The following is a 12,124-nucleotide window of genomic DNA, read 5'->3' as shown; positions in this document are numbered from 1 at the left end:
ATCTATAATATCTATGGAAGAAAAAAAAACTGAAAATCGCATTTTTTTCAATAACTCGAGAAATATAATTAAAGGACTGAAATTTTAAGAAAATGTTTTTGTTATAATGACAAAATAACACTCCAAGTGTCGTTCCAAAATTCGCCGGGGGCACTTTTAGTATGCTAATCCAGCTATGGCCTTTGTTAAAATGAGACTCTGGCAGTAGGTTCGCGAGGTCGAGAAACGCGTTTTGGACCCACAAATTTTTGCACTTTTTTCGGAATTTAAAAAATTGTTCTAACTAACGTTGTTAAATATGTTTAAGTTGGGGGATGTGGCCGTGCGTGGCCCCCAGTCAAATAGCTTGTGGGCGTCCAGGGGGCTAAGCCCCCGGTCGGGGGGGGGGGCAAAGCCCCCCCCGACTCTAACCTACAACCTACAACTTATCCATTCTAAGAAAAAGTTAATCGTATCGAATCTAATTGAAAGGAAAAGTGAGTTGGATAATGTTACCACGATTTTGAGACAACGGGCATTTTCCCTTGTGTAGATAACATTTTCTGGCTGATATCTCGGCAATGGTGCGTCCTACGGTGTTATCGCCTGAAGCGAAGTTGTTGGCCTCGACGAGACGAGACTTTTATGTCCTATGATGCGAGCCTGTATCGAGCTTCGTTTTCGAGAAAAAGGGGATTTTCTATCTCTAGAGAATAGTTTTTCCCTTATATCTGGTGAACCGTGCATCCTACAGAGTGGCCGCCAGGAGGAAAATTGTTCGTCACGAGGAGCTCTATCGAAAAGGTCATCTGGTGCAATCTCTCTTTAGGGCCTGCCAGTGTGCCAGGCTTTGCACGTTCCCTCGGAGCGCGTGTCGCAACAACAATTTGTCAATTTGGTAGGTGAATTTGCCGTAACTTTGCCGTGTCGTCGTGGACGCGTACGACGTCGACGGTGCCGACGTGGTGTCGCTGGCGACATCATTCGGGCGTTTGCTCGTCCGTACCTCAGGGGAGGGTCCCGGAAGCTCTTCCTTCCTCCTGTCTGGCGCCGGTAGTGCTGGCGGTGGCGGGAGGGTTGATGACGGTGCTGGCGGTGGCGGGAGGGTTGGTGACGGTGCTGGCGGTGATGGTGGTGACGCTGGCGGCGGTGGTGATGACGGCGGTAGTGGTGATGGTGGTGGTAATGGTGGAGTAGCTGCTGCTGCTTGGTTGCTGCCGCTGCCGCCGCCGCCGCCGCTGCCGCCGCCGCCGCTGCCGCTGCCGCTGCTGCTCTCGCCACCGTTGTCGTCCTCTTCCTCCTCCTCCGCGGGCAATGCAGGCGCCGAGGGGCGTCGTGGCGGAACGCGTGGTATGCGCTGTCTCCTCCGAAGCGTCCTCAGGGGGTCGATCATGTATATTTTTCCCCTAGTGTGAAAAGTGAAATTTTTCACAAAAATGAAAATCTTAACGTAAATCAATTTTCTCGTGAAAATTAGTCTGTCATGGCTGCTGCATGCGCAAAGCATTTTAGCCAAGTTGCTTGATGACTAAAACGTGAAAAATAGCGTGTGCTCATTTATATACTAAATACTTCATTTCATGAGTTTTGTTTCGTATGGTTATATGTGTTTAACATTGCATCATACTGCATTCTGGCTTGAAATCATCGTCGAAGGGATCAACGACGTCTGTTTAGCAAATAATTCAGGTAAATCGCGAAAAAGTCATCATTACTCTTAGAATGCAATACAAATATATCTTTTCCTCTAGCGTTACCTACTGAAAAGTTGAAGTTTTTACAAAGTGGGAAGTTTCACGTGTATTCTTCTTCCAGTTAAAAATTAATTGGTTGCAATGGCTGCTGCATGGTGGGTTATAGAACAAGATAATCGGGATGAAAATATGCGCATAATTCGGAAAATGTTAAGGGATACTCAAAATCCATTTCATCAACCAGAAAGACGATTTCAAGAATTATACAGGTAACAATGAGTAATATACATATATTATTACTATACTGTAGTGCTTAATTTTTCGACTTTGTTCAAAAAAAGAAGCTATGTATATATTAATAAGCAGATATTTTAAAATGTATAAAATATATATTTTTAATAATATGTGTAGGTTATCTTGAGAAGCAGCAATGCTATTAATTCAAGAATTGCTACCACATATGGCAGAAGAAAGACGGGAAACAGCAATCCCTCGTGAGATAAAAGTAATAATATCTTTTTACAATAATTAGTTTACAAAATAAAGTGAAAAATCTAATAAATTATTATAAATATATTTTTAAATAATTGTATCCAAGAGGTATGTGAATTTTAAAAAAATGATATATAAAGTATGTATTTTACTTCATAATACTATTGTCTATAATACTGTTTCACTCTAGCGAACCATACATGTTATTTCTATATAAGTATTAGCGGCTTTGAGCTTCCTAGCTTCTGGTTCTTATCAACAGCGTATTGGTTAAGACTTTTTGACTTGTATGTGCCAATCTTCAATCTCTGGAGCAGTTCACTCTGTTGTGAAGGCACTAAACCAAAGAATGAGATATTGGATTAAATTTCCACAACCTGATCACGATCTTGAACGTGTTAAGTTACGGTTGGTAGTTTATTTTTTCTAAATATAATATTACAAAGTATATATAAAGTATAAAAATGTATATATGTATCATATTATTTCAGATTTTGGACTCATTGCCGATTCCCTGGTGTGATAGGTAGTGTTGATGGCACTCATATCGCTATTTTTCCTCCGAATAGGGAACGAGAGCATTTATATATAAATAGGAAATTGTACCATTCATTAAATGTTTTAATAGTAAGTATAAGTAATTATTAAGTTATTATTAGCGATAACTACATTATTATTGTGCTGTTATTTATTATTACCATGTTCTTTTAAAATATTTATATGTTAAATATTAATATTTTAAGATTTCTGACTATGATGGAGAAATATTAGCCGTAAGTAGCGGACACGGAGGAAGAACGCATGATGCACGTGTGTGGAACGCTTGAGCTGTTTCAGTACATTTAGAGCAGCAATTCAATAATGGACGACGATATGGTTGGTTGTTAGATAAGTTAAACTCATATTGTAAATTTATTTATTTTAGAAACACATCTTGTAATATATGTAGGTTTTAAAATTAACAATATTTTTGTATGTGTTATCTGACAAAGAGCTTATTATATTGACTGTTATCAGGAGATTCAGCATATCCTTTGCTACCTTATTTGATGACACCAAAATTACAACAACCTGAAGGATCACCTTCGGCTCGTGATACAAATGCTCATGCAACAGCACGCTCAAATGTAGAACGCGCAATTGGAGTATTGAAAGGTCGATGGAGATGCTTGAGGAAAGAAAGAGGGTTGCATTATTCTCCAAAATTTAGTGGTAAGAATTATATAATAATATATTTCTGTATATGACTGTATCTATATATGAATATAGATTAATATATGTTAGTGTGTGAGATTATATACATATTTCCAAATTCAAGAATATATATCTGTATGATTTTATGCACATCCATATATCTAATTATTTAAACAGATATTATCTTTTAGCATATATTGTCAACGCTTGCTGCGTACTGCATAACGTGGCCAAATTCTACAATGTACCTGAAGGAATAATGTATTTCAACGACTTAGATAGAGACGAAAGACATGAAATATTAAACAACGAGAACAGAAATGGTAACGATACTAGAGAATCAATCATAGATTTGTATTTTACATAAATACACTCGCTCCCAAAAAAAGCGGTACACTAAAATTTAGGAAAAAAATTACCAACCTTCAAATGATCATAACTTGGTAAATAATGAAGATAAAAATATGTTCAAAAATGCAAAATGAAGCTTCAAGTATCCACTTTAAGAATATTTGAATGGCAATTATGGTCGGCCATTTGATTCAAAATGGCGGATGACAAAATGAAAGGATGCAAAAGTGATAACCGAAAGTCCGAGTTTGTGACGGTGCATGGCGTGAATTAGATATCGCAGCCTAATGGGACCAAATGCAAATGAAAATATAGAGTGTTATCTTTAAAATGCTTTTTACCGAGCTCGATGCGATCATTTTTCGCTGAGTTGTGCAACTTTAAAAAAGAAAACACTCTGTTAAGTAAATTTGGAGTATCTCAACAAAAAATGATCGCATCGAGCTTTGTAAAAAAGCGTTTTAAAGATAAAACTCTATACTTTTATATGCATTTAGTCCCATTGGGCTGCAATATCTACTTTACACCATGTGCCATCGCAAACTCGAATCTTCATTTATCAATTTCGCATGCTCTCCCTTTCCGCCATTTTAAAAAACTCGTCGTGCACAATTTCGATTTAAATTGCGAAAAGTAAGGTTTCAAAGCTTTAAAACCGTTTTTGAAATTTTGTGCTAGGATAGTTAGGTACCGAGATATTCAATTTCGAATTTGCAATATCGTCGATTCAGCAAGGCCTAAGGAATTAGAAAACCCTGCGGTTCGTTTAGTTCTTTTATAATTCCAACTGCTGCGTTCATTATTCTTTATACTCCAAATCCTTCTTATGTGGTGTGTGCGTGTGTGGGTGTAGGTGTATGTAGCGCGCGCGCACACACACACACACACCACAAGGAGGGTTTGGAGTCTTAAATTACTGTGGAACTGACGAACCACGGGGTCCTCATCCTTGTGATACACACACACACACACACACACACACACACACACACACACACACCTACACCCACACACGCACACACCACATAAGAAGGATTTGGAGTATAAAGAATAATGAACGCAGCAGTTGGAATTATAAAAGAACTAAACGAACCGCAGGGTTTTCTAATTCCTTAGGCCTTGCTGAATCGACGATATTGCAAATTCGAAATTGAATATCTCGGTACCTAACTATCCTAGCACAAAATTTCAAAAACGGTTTTAAAGCTTTGAAACCTTACTTTTCGCAATTTAAATCGAAATTGTGCACGACGAGTTTTTTAAAATGGCGGAAAGGGAGAGCATGCGAAATTGATAAATGAAGATTCGAGTTTGCGATGGCACATGGTGTAAAGTAGATATTGCAGCCCAATGGGACTAAATGCATATAAAAGTATAGAGTTTTATCTTTAAAACGCTTTTTTACAAAGCTCGATGCGATCATTTTTTGTTGAGATACTCCAAATTTACTTAACAGAGTGTTTTCTTTTTTAAAGTTGCACAACTCAGCGAAAAATCGCATCGAGCTCGGTAAAAAGCATTTTAAAGATAACACTCTATATTTTCATTTGCATTTGGTCCCATTAGGCTGCGATATCTAATTCACGCCATGCACCGTCACAAACTCGGACTTTCGGTTATCACTTTTGCATCCTTTCATTTTGTCATCCGCCATTTTGAATCAAATGGCCGACCATAATTGCCATTCAAATATTCTTAAAGTGGATACTTGAAGCTTCATTTTGCATTTTTGAACATATTTTTATCTTCATTATTTACCAAGTTATGATCATTTGAAGGTTGGTAATTTTTTTCCTAAATTTTAGTGTACCGCTTTTTTTGGGAGTGAGTGTATATATGTATACAAACCGGAACGCAGACCATTACCGCCAGCCCCGGGACATTCGGATATTACTGGTATATCTTAATCCCCTTATTATATTTTTTATACTTAATGTAATTAGTATCATCGATACAACTACTACGATTGTACGATTATGAACTGTTGCAATTAATGAACAATGATCAACAACGTGAACTTATCAATTTGCTATATTCATAATGAAAATATTACTTTGTCATTTTTCAGACAGCATCCCTTTGACTATATTAGATAGTCAAAGCTGCAATCGCCACGCATGAAGTTATGTCTCTTGTGCCATCAACAAGTTCATAAGAATCTTCTAATCTGTCCACTATGTTCTCCGTGCTCGTGATATTTCTTGGCGAAATAAAGGAAATTTGAAATAAGAGAGTATAAACAAACTTAGTACTCAGTACTTGGTATAAATAAACTTTGTACATATGTATATACATTATAAATATATGTTTATGTAGCATTTACAATAACAAAATAAATTTTTCTAACATAAACATAACTTTTTTATCACGTCTCTTAACATAAAAGCTATTGCAATCGCATCATAAAGTTCTTTCTTACGTAGTGTAAATAAATTCTTTGCATACGCACACGTAAAGATCTGTTTATGTAACATATACAATAACAAAATATATCTTCTAAGGGCGGATTCAGACCTTGGCAGAATAACAGGAAGCAAACGCTAATTAGGACTCGCGCTAATAGTCGATAGTACATTCTGCTTCAGAAAGCGGAAACTGCCAACTACCACAAGTTCTAATTGGCATCGGCTTTTCTGCTTTCTGCCAAGGTGTGAATTCCCTAAGGTTAACATAAACATAACAACTTTTTATCACATATCTTAAAATAAAAGTTATTGCAACAGAAAATAAAACTTTAGGACAAAAAATGCTTAAGGAACTTATCTTTTAACAGACAAGTAGTCCAATATACTACTAACAAGTCTTATTCTAGATGACCGTACGTGTCCACTGTGCGGAATGCAGTGCTCCTTATTTGTTTCAATTCAGCTAGTATTGATCGCTGCAATTGTAGAAGTTGTTGTTGAATAACTACTTCCTCCTTTTTTAAATCCAATTTCTCTTTCTGGATATCAACCATCTCGCAGGATAATGATCGTGTATGTGATCTTTGTTGGCCTTTCTGGATATGACTTGTTTCACGTGATAATGATTGTGTTTTTAATCCTGAAATAAAAAGTATCAAATAATGATTCAAGATTACAACTTTATTTAAAGAATTTATTGTACAATTTATTAATATTTTGATTTTTTCATAGAAATTTAATTGTAAAACTGAGCTTTAAGTCTCCATATATCAGAGGTAATCGTAATGAACTGAAAAACACACTACCTGTGTTATTTTGTCTGAACTGGTCGTTTGTACGCAATCTTCTGTGGCAATTCAGTCTCCTCGAAATGTATATTTTCTCTTGTTTGTACATCATCCTCTTCCATATTTTCACATGAATGTATCCCTTCTTGTGGGATATTTTCTCTTGTTTGTACATCATCAGCTTCCATATTTTCACACGAATATATCCCTCCTTGTGGGATATTTTCCATGCCCGCTTCTTCCGGCGTAATGAAATCCAATAACTCTTCCTCTAAAGGACAGAAAGGCACATTAATGGGGGATCCTCCACCTGTTCCCAAACAATGACTTCTTCGCTTCGTCTCTTTCTTCAATACGTACATCTGCCAGTCCTTCCAAGTCTGTAAGTACAACATGTATTAAAATGTTATTCTATAACACTGTAATTAAATTTTTTATAGGATACTACCACAAAAGGGAGAGAGAGAGAGAGCGGGAGAGAGAGAGAGAGAGCGGAAGAGAGAGCGGGAGAGAGAGAGAGAGAGAGCGGAAGAGAGAGCGGGAGAAAGAGAGCGGGAGAGAGAAAGAGAGCGGGAGAGAGAGAGAGCGGGAAAGAGAGAGTGGGAGAGAGAGAGTGAGTGAGAGAGAGAGAGAGTGTGTGTGTGCGTGGGTGCGTGTGTATACACTCACTTCTATGTATGTATAGTGAATATATGTAAAGTAGTCTGATATATATGTATAAAGTCATGAAAATATAAATAAGTTAACCACCTTAAACCATTCTGCACCATTTTTCTTCGGGCCAACGTTGGCTTGATTTATTGTTGTTGCTAAATCTTCTAATAACTGCATCTACAGTTATAAAATTACATATTAAACAATCGTAAACTTTTAATGTATAAGACATACGCACCATATCTTTACGACTTTCTTTTTTCCTCCTTAGCCTTCCTCTTGCCACCTCTGGATGTGACTTCATCCATTGTATCATTATCTCTTTCTGCTTTGTTGTTACGTTCATTCTGCTAATATAATGTAGAAATTAAAGAAAAGAATACATATGGTAAGAGTATATATAACTTATTTCAATATTTATGAAGGAAGATGTGTAATCTGCGTAGATATAAATCACAACATATATTAACGTTTAATTTCAACTTCTCTTAACTCTTCACTTCGCCGATGTGGTATGCTCGTTCTGTCGCAATCGTCTCACAAAGTAACGTCTTAGGCTTATAAAGAAACAGTGAATCTGTTTGAAATTGCCACATGAGATTTTGCGTTACCTTTGCATTGCATTCTAAGAGTAATGATGACTGTTTCGCGATTTACCTGAATTATTTGCTAAACAGACGCCGTTGATGCCTTCGACGATGATTTTAAGCCGGAATGCAGTATGATGCAATGTTAGACAAATGTAACCATACGAAACAAAATGTGGTAACAAACGATCATACGCTATTTTTCACGTTTAACCATCAAGCGACTTGACTAAAATACGGAAAAGTTGCGCATGCGTATTTCGCATTGATATAGGAAATTTCTAGTGATCTTATTAATTTCATTACCGTTTGTAATGATGATTACAAACATGTAAGTATTTACGCGTACTGTTGGATTCTCATTTCTTGAATTTTCTGTATGAATTTTCACCATGCAGCAGCGATTCTTACAGACTAATTTTCACGAGAAAATTGATTCACGTTAAGTTTTTCATTTGTGTGAAATATTTCACTTTTCACACTAGGGGAAAAATATACATGATCGATCCCCAGGTCCCTCTTGAGCCCTTCGACCGTCAAGTACAGTTCGGCCGATCGCGGCGCGACGAGCGCCCAGACGTGTGTCCGCGCGGTGTGGCTCGTTAGGCGCGTCAGAAATATGTCGAAATGCGCGCCGTATCTCGGCCTCAAGACACGCACACAGGTCTCCGCGAGCCACCGGGTCGCCGGATATGCCGCAACTGGCCAACGCCACTCGTCCGAAGAGCGTTCGCGGATTGACGATCGCGGCCGCGATACTCTCTGCCTGAGTCGCGCGACTAAACGCGATCGGGCACTGTCGCACGCCCACCCGCCAGCATTCCGTCATCACGTAGCGCCTCGTGAACGCGCGTTGTCAATTTTCATAGTGGCGCGCCGTCTCGCGCGTAATGTCTACGTCGCGCGCGGCCTGGCCCGAGGAGCATGTGCGTCAGGCCGTAACACGCGTACAACATCACGAGGTAACGCACCTCGAGTCGCTGTCGCTCCTGCGTTGCTTGCTCCGCGGCCGGATCGGGCAGGCCCATCAACATCTGCCAGACGAATCTCACTGTGCTCACGAGACGTTGCTCCATCCTCGTTGTAAAAATCGGATAGGGGAATCGATCCCGCTTGTCGTTGAAAGGGCGCAGGCGCGTCAGGACCCTCTCGGCGGACCGACGCTCCGTCTCGCGAGCGAACATGCGTCGAGCAACGGCGTAATTGAACGCCGAGCTGCGTCCGTGCACGAAATAGAGCAGCCGGAACTCGGCACGCATCGTGAGTCGAACCAGGTCCGGCGACGTCCACGCGTCCTGCAAGAAGCGTTCGAGGTTGCGGTAAAGATGCATGACGAACCGTACGTCGTCCCCGATGAAGCGAGCAAGGTAGCGCTGCCAGTCGCTGAACCTATACAGGAGGCCGTTGCGCAGGAGGATCCTGGTGGTGATGCAGCTGAAGGGCTCGTCGTTGTTGTCGTCGGTGAACGCGTTTATTTCGCGGAGGTAGTCGGACACGGTGCCCCCGACTCGCGAGCCGTCCACCGTCAGCACCTCCTCGATGCGCAAAGATTGCCCCTCGTAAACGTGATCCTTCACGTACGAGAGGAGATCGCGCATGCGCTGGAGGCATTCCTCCCTCACCGCGTGCAACGTGTCGTCGCAGTTCAGGAAGGCGCGACACACCGCGAAGGCGCCTAGCAGGCCGGTATTGGCGTTAGCTCGAGAATTTTGCGGCGCTGCAGTACGCCTGCAAAAAGGTGACGGCGTGATTCGCGTCCGGCGGACTGTGGTGCGCTGATACGTACCCGTAGTCGGCGGTAAAACCGAAACGGAAACATTGCACCTGCTCCCTCAGGCGAATGCCGTCAGCGAGTACGGCTCTGAGGGAGCCGTCGGTCGTTACGCGGCCCGCGACTCGTAGTACGACTGGTTGGTCAGACGTGGATCGCAACACGTCCGCTCGGTGCATCTGGAGCACATCCAGATGCACGTTGTCGACGTCGAGGAGCGCGTCGAGATACTCCCTCGCTCGCGCCGGCTGCAGCCTCATCCCGTGATCGCACGTATAAAATCTGAGGAATGTTATCGCGCAACTTGTCCGCAGATCCACCTCGCGCAGCCGATCCGTCACGTTGCGGCAGAACTCTGGATAGTCTGCCTCCATGATCGTGTACGTCCTTAAGACGTCGTGTTTCAAGTACGGCAGTCCCGCTTGCGCCGTTGTCGTGCCTTTGTCGAGTCTGCGCGCCGCAGTTACGACGACTCGTCGCACGAACTCCCGCACGGTGAACCGCAGTCGCGGGTTCCTGCGGGGATCAGCCCCCGGCTCTATGCCCTCGTAGAGCGGGCTGTCCTCCTGCGTCTGGAATACGACGTAAATCGGGCGACCATCGCTCGTCCCGAGCTGGCACTCGTGCCACACGCGATCCCGCGATACCTCCTCCTCGCAAAGGGGCCGATCGGGCGCGATGAACCTGTCCCGTTGCTCAAGGTAAGCCGTGAGCTTTACGTTACGGCACAAATGTACTATCGGACACGCGAAAATTTTCGCCATGTAGCGGCACGCGAACGGCTCGAGGGCGGTGCAGCACGCCAGCACCGAGTCGATGTCTTGCGACACGTCGATGCTGCGCCCCTCGCGTAAATGCCGCTCCCTGAGATGCAGAGGGTTCAGAAGAGTGTTTACAGTCTCCTCTGCCTCCTCGTCGTCCGACTCGACGTACACGACGTCGTCGTCGTCGTTGCGTACAACAGGCGGGGCCGGTGGTGGTTCCCTCACCACGTCGTCACATCGTTTTAGGACGATGCGTGGTTGGTAGCGCGGCTGCTCGTCGTCCTCCTGATTCTCCTCCTCCTCCTCCTCCTCGCGACGCTCGCGTCGGACGTCTTCCAACGTGCCAGCAGCCCGACGGGACGACGGACCCGCAACCGCGTCGCACCTCACGAGGCCGATTCGGAGGGTTGCGCCTCGCGCAATCTTCGAGCGCACGTCACGCTCTCGTCGGACGTATGCCGACGACGGTAAGGACGCAACGACTCGTCGCGCCTCCTCCTCGTCGTCGTCGTACGCTGTTTGCACCATCGGCCTCGTCGTCGTCGTCGTCGTCGTCGTCGTCGTCGTCGTCACCGTTTCCCACGACGATGAGGACGGGACGACTCCTCGTGCCTCCTGGTCCTCCTCTTCTTGCTCCACGTTTTCCTGACCGAGCGACTGGATGTCGGAAGATGGTGGTCGTGGCCGGGAAATCGGTCGAGTCTTAATAAATCGAACGTGCTTTCTGGGGGACAGTAAGGAGTGCGCGATCATACGAAGCTTCTTGGTCCTCTTCGGCCGGTGACTGGTCGATGGCAGGGGTCGTGACATCGACGGCTGCTGCGAGGTGTCGACGACCGTCTCTACCCGATGCACTCCACCTGCGGGGAAATCGTACAAGTCGCAAGAGTGGTGAGGGTGAATGCGCGTACGCGGAGATACTCAACGCAACGCGCGAAGCGAGAACAAGAACGTCGCACGACTTACCATCCTCGAGAGACACGTGCGCTTCGTCGCTCATGATTACTACTTATAGCAGAGTACGGCGAGGGTACGCTCGTGCAATCTAAAAAAAAAGGAAAGAAGCATACGCGTAAGTAGGCGCCAATTGACAACGCATGTGCAACACGGTATTATAAGTTACTTTTTTTCGCTTTTATACGTAATATGTAAAGTTTTACTATGTAAAACTTTGATACACATATTTAGGTACACGTATATATTTCTTATAATTTGCTGCGTAAACTGATCGTGGAAGAAATGAAACATTTTTACGGAGAAGTAACTGTACTTTTATTTGTGCATTTTTGTCTTTACACGTTGTCCGAAACTCTCTTATGGTAAACACAATCGCATAATATCCGTGTAAAAATTTAATAAGGACCAATAGTCTAACGCGGGTAGAAATTTTGATAATGTACAAATGTCTTAAAATTTTGAACGATAACTCAATTTTATACGGGTCT

At 42.9% G+C, this 12,124-nt stretch overlaps 1 pseudogene; it reads left to right on the top strand.

The window, feature by feature from the left end:
- The first annotated feature begins 1,059 nt into the window (after window positions 1-1,059).
- LOC113562415 lies at window positions 1,060-3,751 on the top strand (annotated as a pseudogene).
- Window positions 3,752-12,124: the final 8,373 nt, after the last annotated feature.

This window comes from Ooceraea biroi, chromosome 8, assembly GCF_003672135.1.
Source record: "Ooceraea biroi isolate clonal line C1 chromosome 8, Obir_v5.4, whole genome shotgun sequence".
NCBI classification, from domain to species: Eukaryota; Metazoa; Arthropoda; class Insecta; order Hymenoptera; family Formicidae; genus Ooceraea; species Ooceraea biroi.
The sequence above is the reverse complement of the archived record's forward strand: the minus strand, read 5'-3'. Positions and strand labels throughout refer to the sequence as shown.